The sequence below is a fragment of the Hevea brasiliensis genome, chromosome 14 (assembly GCF_030052815.1).
Source record: "Hevea brasiliensis isolate MT/VB/25A 57/8 chromosome 14, ASM3005281v1, whole genome shotgun sequence".
In the NCBI taxonomy this organism is placed as follows: domain Eukaryota; kingdom Viridiplantae; phylum Streptophyta; class Magnoliopsida; order Malpighiales; family Euphorbiaceae; genus Hevea; species Hevea brasiliensis.
In genome coordinates, this window is record NC_079506.1 from 14,605,719 (window position 1) to 14,626,854 (window position 21,136).

The following is a 21,136-nucleotide window of genomic DNA, read 5'->3' on the forward strand; positions in this document are numbered from 1 at the left end:
TTTGGGAACAAGAAAAAAGGAAGATGCCCAAAAGAATGATGAGTTTTGGTTATTATTTTAATATTTTTATTATTAAAATTTATTAAATTTAATTTTAAAAATATTTTTTAATACTCTATAATAATAAAACTGAATGCAATTTCTTCCGCTGGAATCTTTTTCTTTTTTTTTTTTCTCATTTCATTTTATTATGACTCAATACAGCTAAAAATTTTCAACTTAATCATAACTTTTCATAAATTTGTATTTTAAATTTTAATATGTTATTTAATTAATTTAAAAGTCATAATATAATGAGAAGGAAAATACATAAATTCACATTCACTTTATAATATAATAATAACAAACATATATAAAAAATAACTTTGTTAGATTAAAATTTTTTTTATTGGTTTAAATTGATTAATATAAATTATATTAAATTGGAAATCTAGTTGCCATTTAATTTTAAATTGAATCAAAAAAGTTAAAAAGAAATTAACTAATTAATTGTTAAACTTAAAAGAATTCGTAATCAACCAGTCGGCTGCCAGCCTGTGTCGACCCTGTCGTCCAAAGGAATGGAGAATTTATGATAAAGCCAAACAAAATGCAAACAAAAAATTGAGAAAGGGATGTCTTTTAAAATCTGTTTAAAAATTCTCGATTCATAATCTTAATTGCAGACTTTGAATTAGATTCCACTGTGAACGTCACTTTAAAATTATTGAGATAAACATTGAATAAAAATAGATTTACTGTTTATTTTGAGGCGTAATAATACTTTTTTTAAAAAGTTTTGGCAAATCACTTTCAAGATATAATAAAACAAATCAAAACCTGCAGTCAGTAATTTCTCAAGGTTTTTTTGTTGATATATCTTAAAATAAAAATTACACAAATAAGAAGAAGAAGAAGAAGAAAAGAAAAATTATCTAATCCATAAAACTTATAAATCATATATATAAAAGATAGGAAAACAATTCATAACCGTTAGCATTGTGAACCCACACAACTAATCATAACCAATATGATTGCCAGCATTGTGAACCAATACAATTTATCATAACCAATACGACTTTTAAAAATTAACGGTGGAAATCGTTGTTTTATAATTATTTTTCTTGTATCTGAATAAATTGAATAGAGTTCCATCAACTTGTATTATAATCTACTTTTACAACTTGCATAAGTATTTACAAGATGAAGAGTTTATTATTGATGTTAGATGGACCTTAATTAGTCTTTATTATAAAAATTTTTGAACAAGTAAATGAAGAAAGAAAAAAGATGTGGAAGTGGAACCATATTTGCCATCTATTTAGTCAACAGAAGGTAAATGCAAAACGGTAAAGTAGAGTAGAGCGGGTCTAGTAATTCATTGGGATTGAATTCCAAACTTATCGTATGGGACTCTTACGCTTAGCGTGTGGGCTGTGGATTCAATCATAGAAACTTTAACAAACGAGTGTGGGGCTCTTACGCTTAGCATGTGGGTCGTCGGGTTCAATCATAGAAACTTCAACAAAAGCGTGTGGGGATCTTTCGCTTAGCACGTGGGATGTCGGGTTCAATCATAGAAACTTCAACAAAAGCTTTTCCCTTTACTTTCCACTCTTCCGTCTAGATAAACTGAATGCAATTTCTTCGACTTTTCCCTTTACTTCAACAAATGCTTCTTTCTTCTTCGCGATGCAAATTGTACCAATCCTACCCCACTCTATGAAGTCTTCACCAACTCCGAGATCATTTATTTCTTTTTTTTTTTATTTTATTTTAAATTTCACCCATTTCTTTTAGGCTTTAGAATTCAAATGTTAGGTAGTAAAAAAAATTTAAATTTCTTAAGTTTAATATAATTAAAGAATTTAATTATAAATTATCATAAGATATTTATAGACTTAATAAAATTATAATTATGGCCAAAACACGCTTACATATGCCTTTCATGAAAGAACATGATTGAGACTATTAATTTTGACTTTTGACTTGACACATTACAAAGAAAAAAATAGTGATACTTATTATTAAATTTTTTATTTTAAAAAAATAATTATTAAACTAAAACTTATTAATAAATAAGTTATCATCTACCATAAAAGTACTCATATAAAAATACCGGAAAATGACGCATTTTTAGCTTAAAGAAAAATAGTTGTAATTTAAAAATCAAAATTTTCAATTATAAAAAAAATTCTATTTTGACAAGGTATATAGCCAAGAGAAAACTATGTTATTGAGCGGTTACAAATAGCTTTTAAAATTTAAGCTTTCGATCGCCGAATTTAGATGTTTAGTAAACACAGTTTTTATTGGAGTTGTGCATCGATCTTGATTTTCTTAAATCAAATTTGAAAATCATAGTGAATCAAATCAAAATTAGAAATCAACAAGTAAACAAAGATAAAAAAAAAATATAGTGAAGACATCAGATTTGCCTTCCATGAAGAATCACATAGCTTTATTTAGTGTTGGAGTAAATCCTTTTGATCTTTGAATGCAGGAGGAGCTTCTGCCAATGAAAAAAGCTTTGAAATTATAGTAAAGGGTTGGAAACGGCCCAGTATCAATGTACCGTAATGCCATTTGGACTAAAAACGGCCCCCTAACTACTTCAAAAGGCCATGACCAGAATCTTTGAGCCCATCTTACACAGTATTCTGATTTACATAGATGATATCCTACTATTCTCCAAAGATGTCCAAACTCATAAGTGCCTTTTGGCCCAATTCCAATCAATAGTTCAGGCTCACGGTATCATGTTGTCAGAAAGAAAAAGCTACTTGGCCCGTACTGAAGATTAATGGATGTCCATGGAATAGAAGATAGACTCGTAACCCAACAACACAGTATTCGGTCTATCTTCATTCTACATATGCCCTTTTTCAAAAGGCCTAATAGACTCCTTTGATTGCAAAATTTCCATTATGAATGGAGGACCTACAGTAGCACTATCACACCACTACATGGTAGAAGGGGATTACTAGTAACTGCAACGGTATCTGTCCTAGATACATGATTCCTACAATATGTACACGCAGTAATTGGTACATGTCTCACTACTCTACATGCTAGTAGCGTAGTTCTCACCTTCTTCCCCAATTACAATATTTCTCTCAGAGATCTAAATCTTTGTACTACCCTAAAAATAATTTAAAAAAAAAAAAATTTATTATATTAATATTTTTATAATTAAAATTTATTAAATTTAATTTTAAAAATATTTTTTAATATTCTACAATAATTTCAATAATAATACTAAATTGACTATTAATCAGCAAAAAGTAAATGCAAAACAGTAGAGCAGAGTGGGTCTAATAATTCAGATAAATTTTGACAACTGTTCCTGAACTTATCTAGTTGTAACATTACAGTCCCTCAACTTAAAAATGTGACATAAAACCCCCTCAACTTTCAAATTTTACACAGTAAAATCCCTCTAACCTCCAATTATCAATTTTTTAGTTAGACGCTGACCTGGACAGTTCCAGCATTGAGGTTAGTCAGTATTTCTCTTTTCTCTCTCAAGCCATATAGAAATTGAATCATTTTTCTTTCTATAGACAGAATAATTTTTCATACGTAAAGAGAATAATTTTACACTTTGCATAAGAGATGAGAGAGAAATATTGACTAAGTGCCATGCAGGAGCTATTCACATCAGTTTCTAACTGAAAAATTAGTAATTGCAAGTCAGAGAGATTTTACTGTGCAAAATTTGAAAGTTTAGGGGGTTTTATATTACATTTTAAAGTTAAAGGACTGTAGTGTTACAACTGTATAAGTTCAGGGACAGTTGTTGAAATTTATCCCTAATAATTCATTGGGATTGAATTCCAAACTTGCTCTTAGCGTGTGGGGCCCTTACTCTTAGCGCCTGGGGTTCAATCATAGGAACTAATTAACAAAAGTTTTTCCTTTTACTTTCCACTCTTCTTTCTACCAAAACTGAACGCAATTTCTTCCATTGCAATTTTTTTTTTTTTTCATTTCATTTTATTATGACTCAGTGCAGCTAAAAATTTTCAACTTAATCATAACTTTTCATAAATTTGTATTTTAAATTTTAATATGTTATTTAATTAATTTAAAAGTCATAATATAATGAGAAGGAAAATACATATATTCACATTCACTTTATAATATAATAATAACAAACATATATAAAAAATAACTTTGTTAGATTAAAAATTTTTTTTTATTGGTTTAAATTGATTAATATAAATTATATTAAATTGAAAATCTAGTTGCCATTTAATTTTAAATTGAATAAAAAAATTAAAAATTAATTAATTAATTGTTAAACTTAACAAAATTCTTAATCAATCAGTCGGTTGCCAGCCTGTGCCGGCCCTTTCGTCGAAAGGAATTAGAGTATTTATGATAAAGCCAAACAAAATGCAAACAAAAAATTGAGAAAGTGATGTTTTTTAAAATCTGTTTAAAAATTCTTGATTCTTAATCTTAATTGCAAACTCTGACATAGATTCTAAAGTGAATTTCACTTTAAAATTATTGAGATAAACATTAAGTAAAAATAAATTTACTGTTTATTTTGAGGCGTGAGAATATTTTTTTTAAAGGAATGTTTGTCTCTTTGTATATTGCTGCAGAGTTTTGACAAATCACTTTCAAGATATAATAAAACAAATCAAAACCTGCGGTTAGTAATTTTTGAAGGTTTTTTTATTGATATATCTTAAAAATAAAAATTAAAAAAAAAAGAAAAAGAAAAAAAAAAATCTCGTCTAGACAACCTGTAAATCATATATACAAAAGATAGGAAAACAATTTATAACTGTTAGTTAGCGTTGTGTACTAACACAATTAATTATAAAATTAACATAACTAATTATAATTAATATGACTGTTAGCATTATGAATCAATATAATTTATCATAATTAATATGACTCTTAAAAATTAATGATAAAAATCATTATTTTATAATTATTTTTTTATATATGAATAAATTGAATAAAATTTTATGGATTTATATTACAATCTACTTTTACAGCTTGCATAAGTATTTACAATTTTAATGGATGAAGAGTTTATTATTGATGTTAGATGGACCTTAATTATCTTTATTATAAAAATTAAATATTTAATTAACTATTATAATAATTAAGCATTTATGTAATCATAGAAACCTTGACAGGCGAGTGTGGGGCTCTTATGCATAGCATGTGGGACGTCGGGTTCAATCATAGAAACTTTAACAATAGCGTGTAGGGATCTTTCGCTTAGCACGTGGGATGTCGGATTCAATCATAGAAACTTTAACAAAAGCGTGTGGGGCTCTTATGCATAGCATGTGGGACGTCGGGTTCAATCATAGAAACTTTAACAAAAGCTTTGCCCTTTACTTTCCACTCTTCCGTCTAGATAAACTGAATGCAATTTCTTCGACTTTTCCCTTCTTTTTATTTTTTATTTTTTTAATTTTAAATTTGATGCAAATTGTACCAATCCTACCCCATTATATGAAGTCTTCATCAACTTCGAGGTCATATTCCTTTTCAATACTACCAATATAGCCTCCATTTCTTTAATTTTTAAAAATATAGCATGATGCTGAGATGAATATGAAATTTCGGCTATAGGGACTTCCTGATTATGCACGACCACAAGGGCTTCACCACTCCTCCCCCAGGTACTGACATTATATGAAGTCTTCATCAACTTCGAGGTCATTTCTTTTTATTTTATTTTATTTTAAATTTGATGCAGATTGTACCAATCCTACCCCATTATAAGAAGTCTTCACCAACTCTGAGGTCATTTCTTTTTATTTTATTTTATTTTAAATTTCACCCATTTTTTTAGGCTTTAGACTTCAAATGTTAGGTAGTAAAAAAATTTTAAATTTCTTAAGTTTAATATAATTAAAGAATTTAATTGTAAATTATCATAAGATATTTATAGACTCAATAAAATTATAATTATGAGCAAAACACGGTTACATATGCCTTTCATGAAAGAACATGATTGAGACTATTAATTTTAATTGCCGAGTACGACAGCTGCTAGTGGGCTTCTGAGCAATGGCTGAGCCAAACATCTAGCAATAATTGAAAAAGTTTTTTTTCAATTTGTAGTGTTTGGGAACAAGAAAAAAGGAAGATGCCCAAAAGAATGATGAGTTTTGGTTCTTTCAAGCGCAACCGAACTTCCAATTATTTGCCAATCTAGCTTCTTCATTGAAGAACTGGAAAGGAAGGTTCTTTATTCTCTGAAGCAGGGAATGGACTGGTTGTGAAAGGATTCCTCAAAATTAGAATTATCAAGCATGCCCATGCATCACTTATAAAAATGTATTTATGTAGTTGAACATTAGGCACGTTTTATATTGCATTCATAATTGTTGAAGTGTCATGGATGTTGTTTGTGGTAATTTGGAGCAGTGTGTGTGCGTGGCGTGCGTGTGATATGGGATTGGATGAGGGAGCTGAGCTCCCATTTGAATTATGATAATTTGATTATGAGGAGGGTGAGCTGAGCTTCCCAATTTATTATATATTGTATTTACAGGTCGAGCGAGTCAAAAACTCCCTATTAAATGATCCATTTTATGGTCGGATTCTGTCCGGTTGAATTTTTGAAATGGAAAAGATTTCCCTAAACCTCAACTAATCTATGATTTTACCAAACCTTAGAGTTTAAATTGTTTCTTATAGGAAATATAATAAATAGCCTTTTGATCATTTTTATTAAAATTAATAATTGATCCTAATAGTATGAATTAATGTCAAACATCTTCTCAATTTATGTCTAATCATTAATTGCAATTATATAAAAACATTAAATAATTCAACGGATGAAATTGCAATTGTAATTGCACTTGTAGTACAAATAATACAAGTCTTTCTTATAGTACAAATAATACAAGTCTTTCTTTCTAAAATTAATATATATATATTTTCAATATTATCATATTTTTTACATTTTAATTTAGAAAAAATTATATATTAATCTATGAAATATGTCAAAAACCCTAAATAATTATTTTTTATAGAAAATAATTTAATTTCTAAAATTTAATTCCTGTCAACAAAATCAAACAAAAAGAGAATGCTTTAGCCATCGCTTCTTTGATGCTACTATCATGGCAGATTTACATGGACAAGGGAGGAGTCAATTCACCATATATATATATATATATATATATATATATATATATATATATATATAAGTTAGAATAAACTCCATTCAAAAGCTATTTATGACCCATTTAAAAATTAATTATATAAAATTAAAGTACAATCAAATTATTAAAAAAAAATTTAAAACTTTCTCTATATTTTTTTGGACTTTTAAGTCAATTAATATGAAAAAATATAAAATTTTCTTAATATTATATTCCAAAGAAGTTTTAATGGTTCTCTCTTATACTACTTTTCATCTCTGTCTTTTTTTTTTTTTTTTATATTCACAAGAATTATAATTTTTTTTATTTATTTTTTCAGAAATGTAATATAAATATTTTAAATATAAATGGTATGTTTCTAATAAAAGAAAGATAAAAAAAAATTACTAATTTACACCGTTATCAAATAAAGTTATTTTATGTGGTCATGTATTTATAACTTCAAAACCTTAAGAAAATTTTTTAACTCTACTAGAGTAATTTTCTGGCTCCGTCCTTAGCTACAATACCGTTCTATTGACTCTCCACCACTCATCCACTCATGATTACTAGAGTTCGAGGAGGACGGGGAAGGGGTCGGCTGGAGCTGAAAGTCACCGGAGCTCACTATTGCAACTCACATTCTTCCATTTATCCACTGTTTTTCTTGCTCTCTTACATTTTTTGCTAAAACATTATTCTCTCTCTTGGGAGAGAATGACTAAAAAACTGAATTTTTTAAAATAATTTTTTAATACCAAGAATATTTAATAATCATATAAATTAATAAATATAAACTACTCAATAAAAATATAACAGCTGTACTTGAAAAAATATGAAAGTTCTTCCTCTTCCTTTTTTCCTTACGTAAAACACAACATTTTAAAATAATTTTTAACACCAAGAAAAAATTTACTAACCATATAAATAATAAATATAAAATATAAAAACACAAAAATACAAGAATTCAATTATATTGAAAAATAATCTTTTTTATCTTATTATTTTAAATTTTTGATGCTACATTTCATAATTTAGATAATTTATTATACATTTAATTCAACAATTAAATAATTTTTGGCTTTTAGATTCACAACCATTGACTTGAAATATTTAATAAATATAACATTACGATAAATTTTCAAAAATCAATTATTATTATTATTTTAAAATTATAAATATAACACTAAAATTTGAATATTGCAAATTTGCCGTTCAATTGCTGACCATAAATCATCAAAGTTTCATCATTAACCATCAATAGAGTTGACAAATTTTGACTCAGTATGCTAATTTGGCCAAAATTTACCAAATACAAAGTGATGTGCAACGTTCTTAATTCACATAAAACTAGTAATTAATGATTCAAACTCCAACCATTTATAAAATTGATAATTTAATTGAGAATTAACTTGACTATTAATATGATCTAACCTTAAATAATCCGTTTGAATCAACTTAATCAATCTAAATTTTAAAGCAAAAAATAAGTGCAAAAAAATTACTTTGCAAAAAAAAAAAAAAACTCGAAATAGTTTACAACTCGCAAATTGACTGAATTTCTTTCTATACAGGGGTAAATTATTACGAAATAATAAGGTATCACATAAACTTTAATCTATAACTTAAAGTCTCCTAATTTTTATTTCAAGTCACATAAAATTTTCTGTAATTAAGGTAAAAAAATTTTAGATTATTAAAGTGTCGATGTGCGATTTGAATTATTAGTATTGTGAATAAAGAGAGAACAAAAAAGAAAAAAAATTAATTTTAAAATATTATTTTTATAAGTGTATATAATTTTTTAAATTTAATAAATATTACATTAATAAAAATAATGTAAAAATCTGAAAGTTATAGAGGGTTTTTGTTATTTAAATTAAATATAAATTTTTATATTATAAATTAAAATTTAGGCATTTTATTATTGTATATTGTTAAAGATAAATTTTAACAATCGTACCTGAATTTATATAGTTGTAACACTACAGTTTCTAAATTTAAAAATTAATATAAAATTTATCAACTTTCAAATATGATACAGTAAAATCCCTTCAGCTTTCAATTACTGATTTTTCAATCAGACGCTGATTTGGACGATTTCAGCATAACACTTAATTAACATTTCTCTTTTCTCATTTAAGCTATATGTAAATTGAATCTTTCTTCTCATAGTAAAAAAAATAATTTTATATTGTGCATAAGAAAAGAGAGAGAAATGCTGATCAATCGTCACATTTAGGATGGCAACGGGTAAAGTACCCGCAAAAATCACCACGCCCGAATCCGAATCTGATTAATATTATCAAAACCTGAACCCGTCCCAAACCCATTTAATATTTATTCTCAACTATCCGAACTCGTCTTAAATCGGATTATTATTACCTGAAAAAAATTCGAACCCATTTAATTTTATATATTTTAATTAATATTTTGTATAAAAAATTATTTTAATTAATAATTTATATTTTAATAATTTAATAATTTCATAAAATATTTAAATTTTATTTTATATAAAATAAAATATATAAAAATTTATAAATAATATTATTATAAAAATATATATTTTATATTTAATTAATTATTTATGTAAATCGGTTCGGGTAACGGATATTCACTATGTAAAATTCGAATCTAATCCGAACCCATTATGGGTATTATTTTTTAAATTCGAATCTATCTCGACCCGATTATATAATACCCAAATTCATCCTATTAGGGTTCGATCAGATCGTGTACTCGTAAAAATCTGACCAGTTGTTATCCTTAGCCACATTAAATCTATTTAAATTAGTATCTAATTAGAAAATTAGCAATTAAAAATTAAAGAGATTTTATCATGTAAAATTTAGGAATTAAGAGAATTTTATATTATATTTTGTAATTAAATGGCTGTAATATTATAATAATATAAATTGAGGACAGTAAGTATAATTTAAACTTGGGTTGAGATTTACACAGTAATCTAGGAGTTGGAAATGTGAAGCTGAAAAGCGAGCATTTTCCAACCGGCCTCGAGAAAGTTACTTTACCCCTTCCCTTTGCTCGTTTGTGCAAGGGCAAGAGGTTGACCTAAGTGTTAGAAGGGTTGCACGTTCTGGTTCTTCTGAATTTGAATTTCTGGTCAGTATCGCTGGATTCATCCTATAATTGACTAAATTGGTGGCGACTGAGGAAGGTGTTGATCGATTTATTGTTTACAGTTCATTTTCATTACTGATTTTACGAGTGTCTTTCTTTTTTCCTTGGTTCTGTAACTCTCTTTCCTTTGATAACTTTCTTCTGGTTCGTTCTTAGCTCAATCCAGTGGGCAAAATGCACCTTTAACTCAGAATCTGGGGAACGATCGATAGACGTTGCCACCATCTAATTAATCTATTTTCGGCCGCAAAACACCAAAAAGGTAAAAGGAAAAAAACGCTACTCTGAAAAATGATTTCTTTGATTTTCTTCTCTTTTCCCTTCTACATAATATGATATGTGGTTCAATCTATTGTATACACTGCCTGTTCTGCTGTGGATTTTTTGTTCATGTATACGATTTCGCATCTCCATTTGTAGAATGTTTGGGTCAGAACAAGGATGGCGAAGTTAGCGGGTTAATCTTCCTAACTTCTGTTCCACTGGTTTTTACTACACGTGTATTACATGCGATTTTGTGTTGATAATTTAAAAATTTAATGTTCGATTAAATATTTAAGATTTTGTGCTGATAAACTTCGGTTCCACTAGTTTTCACTTGAATGTAAGATTTTTAATGTTTGATTTTTTTTTTCCCTTCTTCTTAATCTGTATGTTTTAATTTAATACGTTTGGTTTTTGGTTGCTGGAAACTAAAGGAAAAATGTAGCATAAAAAGCAGGAATTTGAAAGGGGCTTGAGTGTAGTTGAATCGGCTGAGTTTAATTTGTTCAATGGAAAACAATCAGTAATTTTGATTAATATGTTCAACTTTTTGTGTCCCAGTGTCGAATTTATAGTTGAATTGGCTGAGTTGAGTATAGATTCTTATACTTCTACTTTCAAATTTATTGAAATGGGTTTTGATTGAATTTGATGTTTCTGTTTGCAACTTTATGATTTAAATTCTGTTTTGAGCTGTTTGTTGAGGTTTCTAGATTTTTTTTTTTTTTTTAATTTTTATGTAGGGGGATTGAGGGAGTGGGGACTTAAATCTACTGTGAGTGATATGCTTTTAGCCTATAGACCAAGCTAGGCTAGGCAAGTTTCTACATTTTTTAGATTTGGCTGAATTGTAGCATATCTATTTTTCTTCATAGAACGGACAAATCAAATGGGACCGAGTTAAAATTTTATTATATTTTCTATATTTTCTAACTGAATTGCAGCGGTTAAGTTGCCATTAAGTTTAGCAAAAATGATCAAAATGCTTTTTACAATATTTTCTATCTGAAACAATTTAGTCTCTAAAGTTTGACAAAACTTATATATTAGTCCCTGATGTTTAATGAAATCTACAGATTAGTCCCTGTATTTTTAAAACTCATTTATTTAGCTGTTGACATTTTAAAAACCTATATATTAGTCCATTTATCCAAATTTTCATCTAAATTACCATTAATTTAAAAAAAAAGATTAAAATGCCCTTTACTTATGAATTTCAATATGAAACAAAATAGTTCTTGAGGATTTGATTTATTGACAAAATAGTCTCTGATGTGGCAAAATTAAAAATTTTAATTGTTTTAATTTTACAAATTAAAAATTTATAAATTACATGTTAAAATTTCAAACATAATTAATAATTAAATTTACAACAGAACTATTAATTACAAAATTAACTATTAAATTGTATTTATGCTTTATACTATATTGTTAAAACGTGGATGAATTTATAATTAACATAATATAAGGATTTTAAAGTAATTAATTCATACTTTAGTGATTATAACTATTTACAAATTAATCTTTATATGTTTATTAATTACAAAAATGTAAAGATTTATTTGTAAATAGTTATAATATTATGGATCATTTTGTAAAATATATAGATGATTTTGTAATTAACTAAAATATTTAAAGACCTTTAAGTAATATATATATATATATATATATTCTTCCGGGGTTGGGAACAATTGGATTTTGAATTTGAAACTTCAAAAGGTTTAAATATAGGGTTTTTTAGCTTTGTTTCTGAAGATGAAGTAATCACAGTAGGATGTTGGATTTGCTTTTGGATAGCAATCAGCCGATTTCCAATGGTGTGCTAAAACTTTATATTGCCAATATTTTCTCAAAGTCTGATATGAAATCTGGGTTTTAGCAGATTCAGGTAAATCCTAAAGATCGCTCTAAAACTGCTTTTATTGTCCCTTTTGGCCAATTCCAATGGAATGTGATGCGATGGATTTTTCTTTTAACAATCATTTAAAGGTTTGAGAAGCCTATTTAGATTTGGATGAAAATCTAAAATATAATTTAAGCAGCATAAAAATCTTTGCAATTGAGTTTTTTCTAGAATTTTGTTAGGAATCAACTGGATCTCCTGGAGGTTTTCTGGGAATCAAGCTGGATTCTGTAAAAATTATGAGTGGGATAGTGAGGAACAGAGTTTAGATCTCCTTTGATATATTTGATATCAAAATAAAAAATACTTAAAAATAGTTTGTCATCTTGCAAAATTTTATTTTGAAGCTATATTTTGAATATCTTTTTTCAAAATTGCCTTTGCTAATTTGCAATTAATTCGTAAAAGAAATATCTGATTCAACTAGTCACTTTATCTGTGTATGTATGTATGTATGTATGTTTTTCTTTTGCACTTACCACTTCAGGCTTTTACTTGTAAATCAGCAATAATGAATCACAAGGATTTTATTGTTCATTAATTTAAAATTTAGATAGTTTTATATTAGAAATTAAAGTTCAAGAACCACATTATTATAATACCCCTAATTCAAAAATAATGTGTGAAATTTACTCATTTTGTAGCATTTAAAAAATGGCACATTGATTTTAATAAAATTCTCTTGCCTTAAATAAGCCTTTAATTATTCTGACAACAACATTGACATGTGCTCAGGTTAGCATACTGCATAATATTTGAATGCTCAATGACTAAAAAAATCAACATTTCATATTTTGCCAACATAATTTCAAAGTAAATTACTGTTTTATTCTTGAGTAGCTGAGTAACATTAATATTATCACATATGCCCCTTGATTTTTAGAAATCAATGCTTAGTTGTTGTATTTTGACTCCATTAAACTGCAAATACCTCTGTCCAATTTTCTGTTGATTTTTCATTAATTATCTGAGAAATGACCAAAATATCCTTGAAGAAAAATTATTTTTTTGTCCTTGGATTATGTCAAAATTAACATATATGTCCCCTGAACTTTCAAATATCAATGGTTTATTCGTTTGTGTTTTGACTCTGTCAAACTAAAAGAAAATACATTATTTTCAAATATGGATGAAAGGATTTTCAGTAATTTGGCAGAGCCAAAATATAGTGACTAAACCATTGATTTTAAAAACCGGGAGACATACATATTAATTTTGACAAAATATTATTATTATTATTATTTTGTTTTTGTGCTTTTCTATAGTCAAAGGGTTTTAAGTTAAGTAGAACGAAGACAGAATACATGCATTGCAAGTTCAGTGAAGGCCAAACTGGTGATGGGGAAGGAGTTAGTTTGAATGGAGTGATACTGCCCCAAAGTAATCACTTTAAATATCTAGGCTCAGTCCTTCAAATAGATGGGGGATGTGAGGAGGATGTTAGTCATAGGATTAAAGCCGGATAGTTGAAGTGGAGACGTGCCACGGGAGTTTTATGTGATTGTAAGATTCCCAATAAATTGAAAGAAAAATTTTACCGTACAGCTATACGACCAGCTATGTTATATGGTAGTGAGTGTTGGGCACTGAAAGAGTCGTATGCATCTAAGATAAGAGTTGCAGAGATGAGAATGTTAAGGTGGATGAGTGGCCATACTAGACTAGATAAAGTCCGTAATAAGAGTATTAGAGAAAAGGTTGGAGTGGTGCCAATTGAAGATAAGTTGAGAGAAGGGAGATTAAGGTGGTTTGGTCATATGAAACGTAGACATACGGAGGCTCCAGTTAGACAAGTAGAGCACATTAGGTTAGAGGATAGAAAGAAAAAAAGGGGTAGACCTAAATTGACTTGGAGGAGAGTAGTACAACATGACCTAGAAGCATTACACATTTCTGAGGATTTAACCCAAAATCGTTCAGAGTGGAGAAAGCAAATCCATATAGCCGACTCCAAATTTTTGGGATAAAGGCTTAGTTGAGTTGAGTTGAGTTGCTTTTCTATAGTCACCCATATAAATCTAACCTTCTCAAAATCATCAATATCTTCAAATTTCATTTTGATACCCATAATATATCAAATAATAATAAAATTGACTGGTGATAACAAGAGATTGGAATAACAAAATCACCCGATCTATTCAAATGGCTAAAATTTTTGATGCAATATGAGTGTTAAAATAAAATTTAAAAGGTATTAATTATAGTGGTGAGATTGTATGATCGTGAGGATCAATTAGAAATAGAGTTAAAAAAATCAGTTTACGACAATTTTTAATGTTCTGGATAAAAATATCAAAATTAAAAGTTATAAACAAAATTAAAAAAAGCACGAAAAAGTTTAGTTTTTAATCATTAAATCATATTTTAATTAGCTTTTTCTGAGTGAAATTTCTCTCCTCTATTCCCTCTATCTCTTCACCAAATTTTTACTCGGCGCCATTTTAGATTCATACACAAACTTTTAATAACATACAAATTGTAATATGTTAATAAATTTTAATTCAGTGATATTAGAGTCATCTGCAAAACTATAAGATCATGAATTTGAGTTTCAATAAGAGCAATATAAACAAAAGAAATATTCATATTAATTTTTTTCATTTAATTTGACATAACTTAATATAAACTTATTTTTCTGTTTTATGACTCTCAATCTGATTGTAGATACTAATGTAGCCACTAAAATATAGTAATTAATGCACTGAAAAATAAAATAATTAACTAACAATGTTATTGGACTAATTAATAATTTAGTGCTCGAAATTTTATCTTGTAGCTAGTATAGATTATTAAGTTGTTGTTATTATTATTATTATTATTATTATTATTAGCATGGAGTAAAACAAATATATTCCAAGCTTTTTTTATGAACTGATTCCTTGCAACTCTAATTGATAAATTAATTTTGAAATTGAAAATGATGCGGGGCATAACATGAATGATGGGGCATAGGTCTGGAAAAATCACACTCAGGATGTGAATTCCAAAATCCCATGGCCAGGGCGTGAGATTAATAGCTTTGATAATTATGCTTGCGCGAATGTCGCGGCCAGGGCATGAGATTTCCTGATTCTTACGACCAGGGCATGAGTTGTGCAGCTTTTTTTTGGGTTAAGATGTGATTTTCAATCCTACTTCGACTTGGATTTCAATTTCTGATGTATTTAGGTTTCTAATTAGTTATAACTTATTTCCTATTGAGTTTAAGGCTCTAAAACATTATTTTTTTTAATCTAGTTTACGTCTTTTACATACTTTTCCCATATATATTAGGTCTTTTAATTATTTCATACTTAGATTAGAAATTATAAACTCTATACATAGCAATGTATTTTTATATTCTGTAGATTTTAATAGACTTTAGTAAAGTGGTGTTTGCTTTATTTTATCTTAGATTTTGGATTAAGTCTTGTTATTTTAAGGTCTTGGATTAGATTTTGTTTGTTTTTCAAGTGTTTGATCTGTGTCGATCCTTTTTCGTGTTACACGCTGCATCAAAAATTGTTATTTTAATTATGAGTCTATGACTATAAATTATTAATATGTACATAAATTAAAATTCATAGAAATCCAATTTTAAAGAATCAACTTTAATTATAAGTTTTGACAAAGTTGCTACGTGAATTCTGGAATATCATAAACTTTTGTCGTGGTTAATCATCTTTTATCATCAAATTGGACCATTCTTTAGATTAATTTGAGTAAATAATTCGAGTAAATCATAGAAAAGTCTAATTAAAAAAAATTGTCCCAACTTAAATATAGATAGCTTTAGTAAACACATTTACCCTTTCTTTTAAACTTCTAGTGCAGGCATGGCGCTCGAGTCAATGGGAGCGTTAATTGGTGGAATTTTACTTAAGTTTTACGAAGAAGTGAGAAGCTTGTTTGGTCCTCCATTTGATGTAATGAATGAGTTTGTGAATTGTACCGACACGAATTATCAAATGATGAAAGGTGCAGCTCAAATACTCTATGGCATGAGAAATGATGTGCTGAACAAAATAAATAAGGATAAGGAAAATGAGCCTACCCAACAATGCCAAGCGTGGATTGATAAGGTCAATCAACTTGAAAAAGCAGTGAAGATTCTGGAATCCGAGTATCCCACTGCAGAAGAGAAAAGCTTTAAGGAGCGTTTTGAATTTAGCAAAGTCCTGGAAAAGATGCATGATGAACTACAAAGTTGTTTGGACCAGGGGAGCAAAATACAAGTATCGGTGGAGAGAATACCACCCATTATTAGAGTCCCTGCACCAAAAATAGAAGATAAGTCATCACTCTACACGGTTTTTACAAAGATGACAGAATATTTTGAAGATGAAAATGTAGAAAGAATTGGACTTTGGGGGACAGTAGGAGTTGGGAAAACGGCAATCATGAAAAATTTAAATAATAGTGAAAAAGCTAATGCATTCGATATAGTCATTTTTGCTACTCTACCTGACGAAATGAACCAAGAAAATTCGAAAGACGAAATGAATAAAGGAAAATTGAACTGTGAAAATGAAGAGTTAAAGCTCAAAGCTCTGGAGTTGGAAAAAGAAAAGTTGAGGGAGCTAAAGCTCAAAGCTCTGGAATTGGCAAAAGAAAAGTTGAGACAGGAAATCGCTGGACGGCTCAAGTTGAAAATAGAAGGTATGACCAAAAGTGAGATAAATTTTAGAATATCAGAAGAGTTGAAAGACAAGAAGTATTTGTTTCTTCTCGATGATGTATGGGATATATTGGACCTAGGTGATATCGGCATCTGCAGCAACAAGAAGGACAGCAAGGTGATATTAGCATCAAGAAAGCAAAATATTTGTTGGGGTATGGATATTGATGCGATTGAAGACCTGAAACCACTGCCAATAAAAGAAGCGGTTGCACTATTCAAAGAAAAACTGGGTACAAAAGGCAAGCATCTAGAATTTAGAGGAGTTGCTGAGCCAGTTGTTAAGCATTGTTCATGTTTGCCACTCTTAATAGAAAAAGTAGCAGGGTTTTTCAAACAGAAAGACTCCAAGAATTGGCGGAAATTGCTTGAGAAGTTTCAAACATGGGATTATTATGATGTTGACGGCATGGTTGAAGTCCTCAATAAATTTAGATTTTGTTTTGAAGAATTAGATCGTGAGGATAAAAAGCTTTGCTTTCTCTATTGTGCATTACACACAGAAGGTTACGAAATTTCCACCAATCATTTGGTAGAATGCTGCAAAGCCGAAAAATTCATTCTTGATGTGGCTAGTGGGCATCTAATAGTGGGTGATCTAATTGATGCATCTTTGCTGGAGAAAGATGAGAAGAAGAAATGTCTAAAGATGAACAAAGTGCTTCGAAATATGGCGCTGAAGATCTCATCAGAATGGGAAGATTTGAAGTTTTTGGTAAAAGCTGGTGGATTAGAAGAGCTGCTGAGTGATAAGCAATGGGAAGAGGCGAACGGATCTCTTTGATGGACAACAGTCATAGATTGAGCTCCTTACCAGAAAAACTTAATTGCATCAATCTCTCAACATTGTTTCTACAAAGAAATTTGGCATTAACAGCAATTCCTGATAAATTCTTTGAATCTATGCAAAAACTACGAGTTCTAGACCTCCATGGCACCAGAGTCAAAAAATTACCATCTCCATTTTGCTTGGAAGGTTTGGAAGTGCTTTACCTAAGTTGTTGTGACCAATTGTTGGAACTCCCCTCTGAAATGATACTTCAGAATCTAGAGGTTCTTGACATTCGGGGCACCGGCATTTATTGTTTGCCAATCCAAATTCGCCAAATGAAAAAGCTGCGGTGCTTACGCATGTCATTTTCAAGGTATGATGTAGAATCAGGCAAGGAGGAAGAACATCAGGGTGTCATCTCCAATCTCTCTTTGCTGGAAGAATTAGTCATTGAAGTGAAAGCACAGAATCGGTGGTGGAACAATGTTGTAAAACATATAACAAGAGAGGTGTCTAGGTTGACAAAATTAACTTCTCTTTCATTTTGCTTTCATGATGTGGAATCTTTTAAGAGCTTTGTTCATAATACTGAGCTATGGCAAGATCCCAACTTCACATTCCAATTTTGTGTCAGTCAGCATGACTCAACCAGGTAAAAGATTCTTGATTACTTTAGATACAATTTAGTAGTCATTTATTTAATAAGTTAACGATTTTCATGTATGAATAGTACATTAAATTTATTGAATTATGAATAGGAGTAATTAATTTGAATGAATAATTTTTAGGCAATTGAGAAGTTACTATTATTATTATTATTACCATTAAAACGTAAGCACTTTTTTTTTTATCACTCACCTTATAACGAGTAATCACACCAATCAAATATATATATATATTTTCCAAGCCCATTAATTATAACATATACTCACCCATGATCTCTGCACTGTAGGTGCTTGAAATCTGCAAATGGTGAAAATATAGATAATGCAATAACAATATCAAGGTTGATTGTTGTAAGCAATGATACATTTGAACTAATTGGCCACAAGGGAGCTTTGAGCCTATCAGACTTTGGCATTGAGAATATTAATGAGTTGAAGTGCTGCATAATTGAAGGGTGCAATGAGATTCTAACAGTTATTGATGCTCATGGAACTATGGAAGGTGTGCTAACTTGCTTGGAGAGGATTTACATTAGCAATGTCCCAATGTTGGAAAGTATTTGGGAGGGCCATGTACCAGATGGAAGCCTAGCACAGCTTACTGTTCTTTGTTTATCTAAATGTTCAAAGCTGACGAAGATATTCTCCCCTGCCATGATTAAACAGCTTTCTAAACTTCAACACTTGCAAATTGAAGATTGTCCTGAAATTGAGCAGATAATTGTAGAATCTGAGAATAATGGGTCGGAACGTTTAGAGCTACCTAGTTTGACAGAATTGGTGCTTCAGGACCTGCCAAAACTAACAAGCATTTGGAAGGAGAATCAATTGAGTTGCCCTTCTTTAAGGGCACCTAAGATTATCAACTGTGATAAATTGAAGAGCGTTCTTAACGACTAAAATAATCATTCAACCGGCTGCATCTTCAATTGTTATTTCAAGGTTTCAGCTGCAGACTGATTAGCAGGGCCCATTTTCTTCCTTTGGGATGCATGTATTTGATAGGTCTCTATTTGTTTGGCTTCTATACTTCTCCATGAAACACCAATGGTGTTTTTTTCCAGACTATTTATTGTGTATTGGTATGTAATGTCGATATTGAACTGCTTGTCAGTACTGTATGTGTGATTGTGTGTAGTGTGAGTGTTATCCTGTTGTGAGACTGAATCATTGTGATTACTGCTTATCAAAGAACTAGTTCTTTAAATAATTGATGTTTGCATTTTCATATATCTCCATAACATTGTATGAGTTTTGCTACCAATTGGTCAGACACAGGCTCTGTGTCCCTGTATTTGCTCAAGTCAGCTAAATGTTTAAATTTGTGCACCATATATTCACTGCTCTCAGCTGGGATAGGAACTTTAGTCAGCTTGTTGACCTCTAGGCTTTGTTCTTTTATTTTTTATTTATTTATTTGGAATTGGAAATATATTCAAAACGAACAGGATAAAAAGACAAAATTTCATTGAATGGATTCAATGGAACATCAATTATGTATTATTCCTAAATTTAAATGCATATTGTGTTTGAAATAAATGAACATGAAATTCATTAGATTTTATAAAATAAAAAATTATTTGGAAATAATTTTTCATATTTGGTATTTACGTGCTAAATATGAATTTTAAAAAAAAAATTATATACTCCTATTAATTGAAAATTCAACCGTAAATTCTATCAATTTAGCTTTTAAAGGTAACCAATACCATAGATTTAAAAATGTAGATTTCTACATAATTTTTAATATATATTAAATTTGATAATAATAAATTAATAAATAAATTCACTTATAGCAAACCAGCTCTTAACACATTTCTCATTAATGAAGTAAATTCTTAATGTAAGAGAAGCAGAAAATTGTGGTTTCATGGGCTTGGGGGTAAAAGGAGTTGGCCATTTCTTGGAATTGTATGTAAATGGAATTGCTTTATGGTAATTTGGTGTCACATAAGTAGCAGTGAGTAAAATTTGATTTAAATTAGAAAAAATTAATCGAATTGATTTAATTTAAAATTTAAAATTTAATTTAATAAATAATTTCATTTGATTAAAATTTTTAAAAATTTAATCGAATCTTTCGTATTTCTGCCTGCTTTATCTTATTAATCTGTTTAAGGCAAAAAAAAAATATATTAATAAAAAAAATTAATGAATAATTACGTTAAACCTCTAAACTATAAAAATATAAAATCAATAAGTTAATTAATAATAATTATAAAGTACATTAAATCTATTAATAACAAATAGAATTAATAAAAAATAAATATCTAATTACAATAAAAATAAAATTATGAGTAAATTCTAAAGTGATTCAAAAATTAATCAAAATAATTTTTTATAAATAAATTATGTAACAAAAAGAATTAATAAAAACTAAAAAAAAAAGAATAGATATCTAATTACAATACATAATAATATTATGATTAAATTTCAAAATGACTTTTCAGTAATAAAATATATCAATATATGTTTTTCTTATTATAACAAATTACTACCTAAACAAAAAATTGACTTCTGTATTTAAACAATTTAAAAAATTTACATCTAATATTTTTATATTATTTTTAATTTATTTGATAAGCTAAATGAGCTTTAAAAAAATCACATGAAGGATAAAACATTATA

At 28.6% G+C, this 21,136-nt stretch overlaps 1 long non-coding RNA gene and 1 pseudogene across 1 annotated transcript; both read left to right on the forward strand.

Moving 5' to 3' along the window:
• Positions 1-5,475: 5,475 nt before the first annotated feature.
• On the forward strand, positions 5,476-6,475 carry LOC131173300 (uncharacterized). The gene is made up of 3 exons (XR_009143549.1): positions 5,476-5,633; positions 5,711-5,757; positions 6,079-6,475. It is a non-coding gene; the product is annotated as an uncharacterized LOC131173300 (long non-coding RNA).
• A 3,580-nt stretch (positions 6,476-10,055) lies between these two features.
• Positions 10,056-19,738, forward strand: LOC110653941 (disease resistance protein At4g27190-like; annotated as a pseudogene).
• Positions 19,739-21,136: the final 1,398 nt, after the last annotated feature.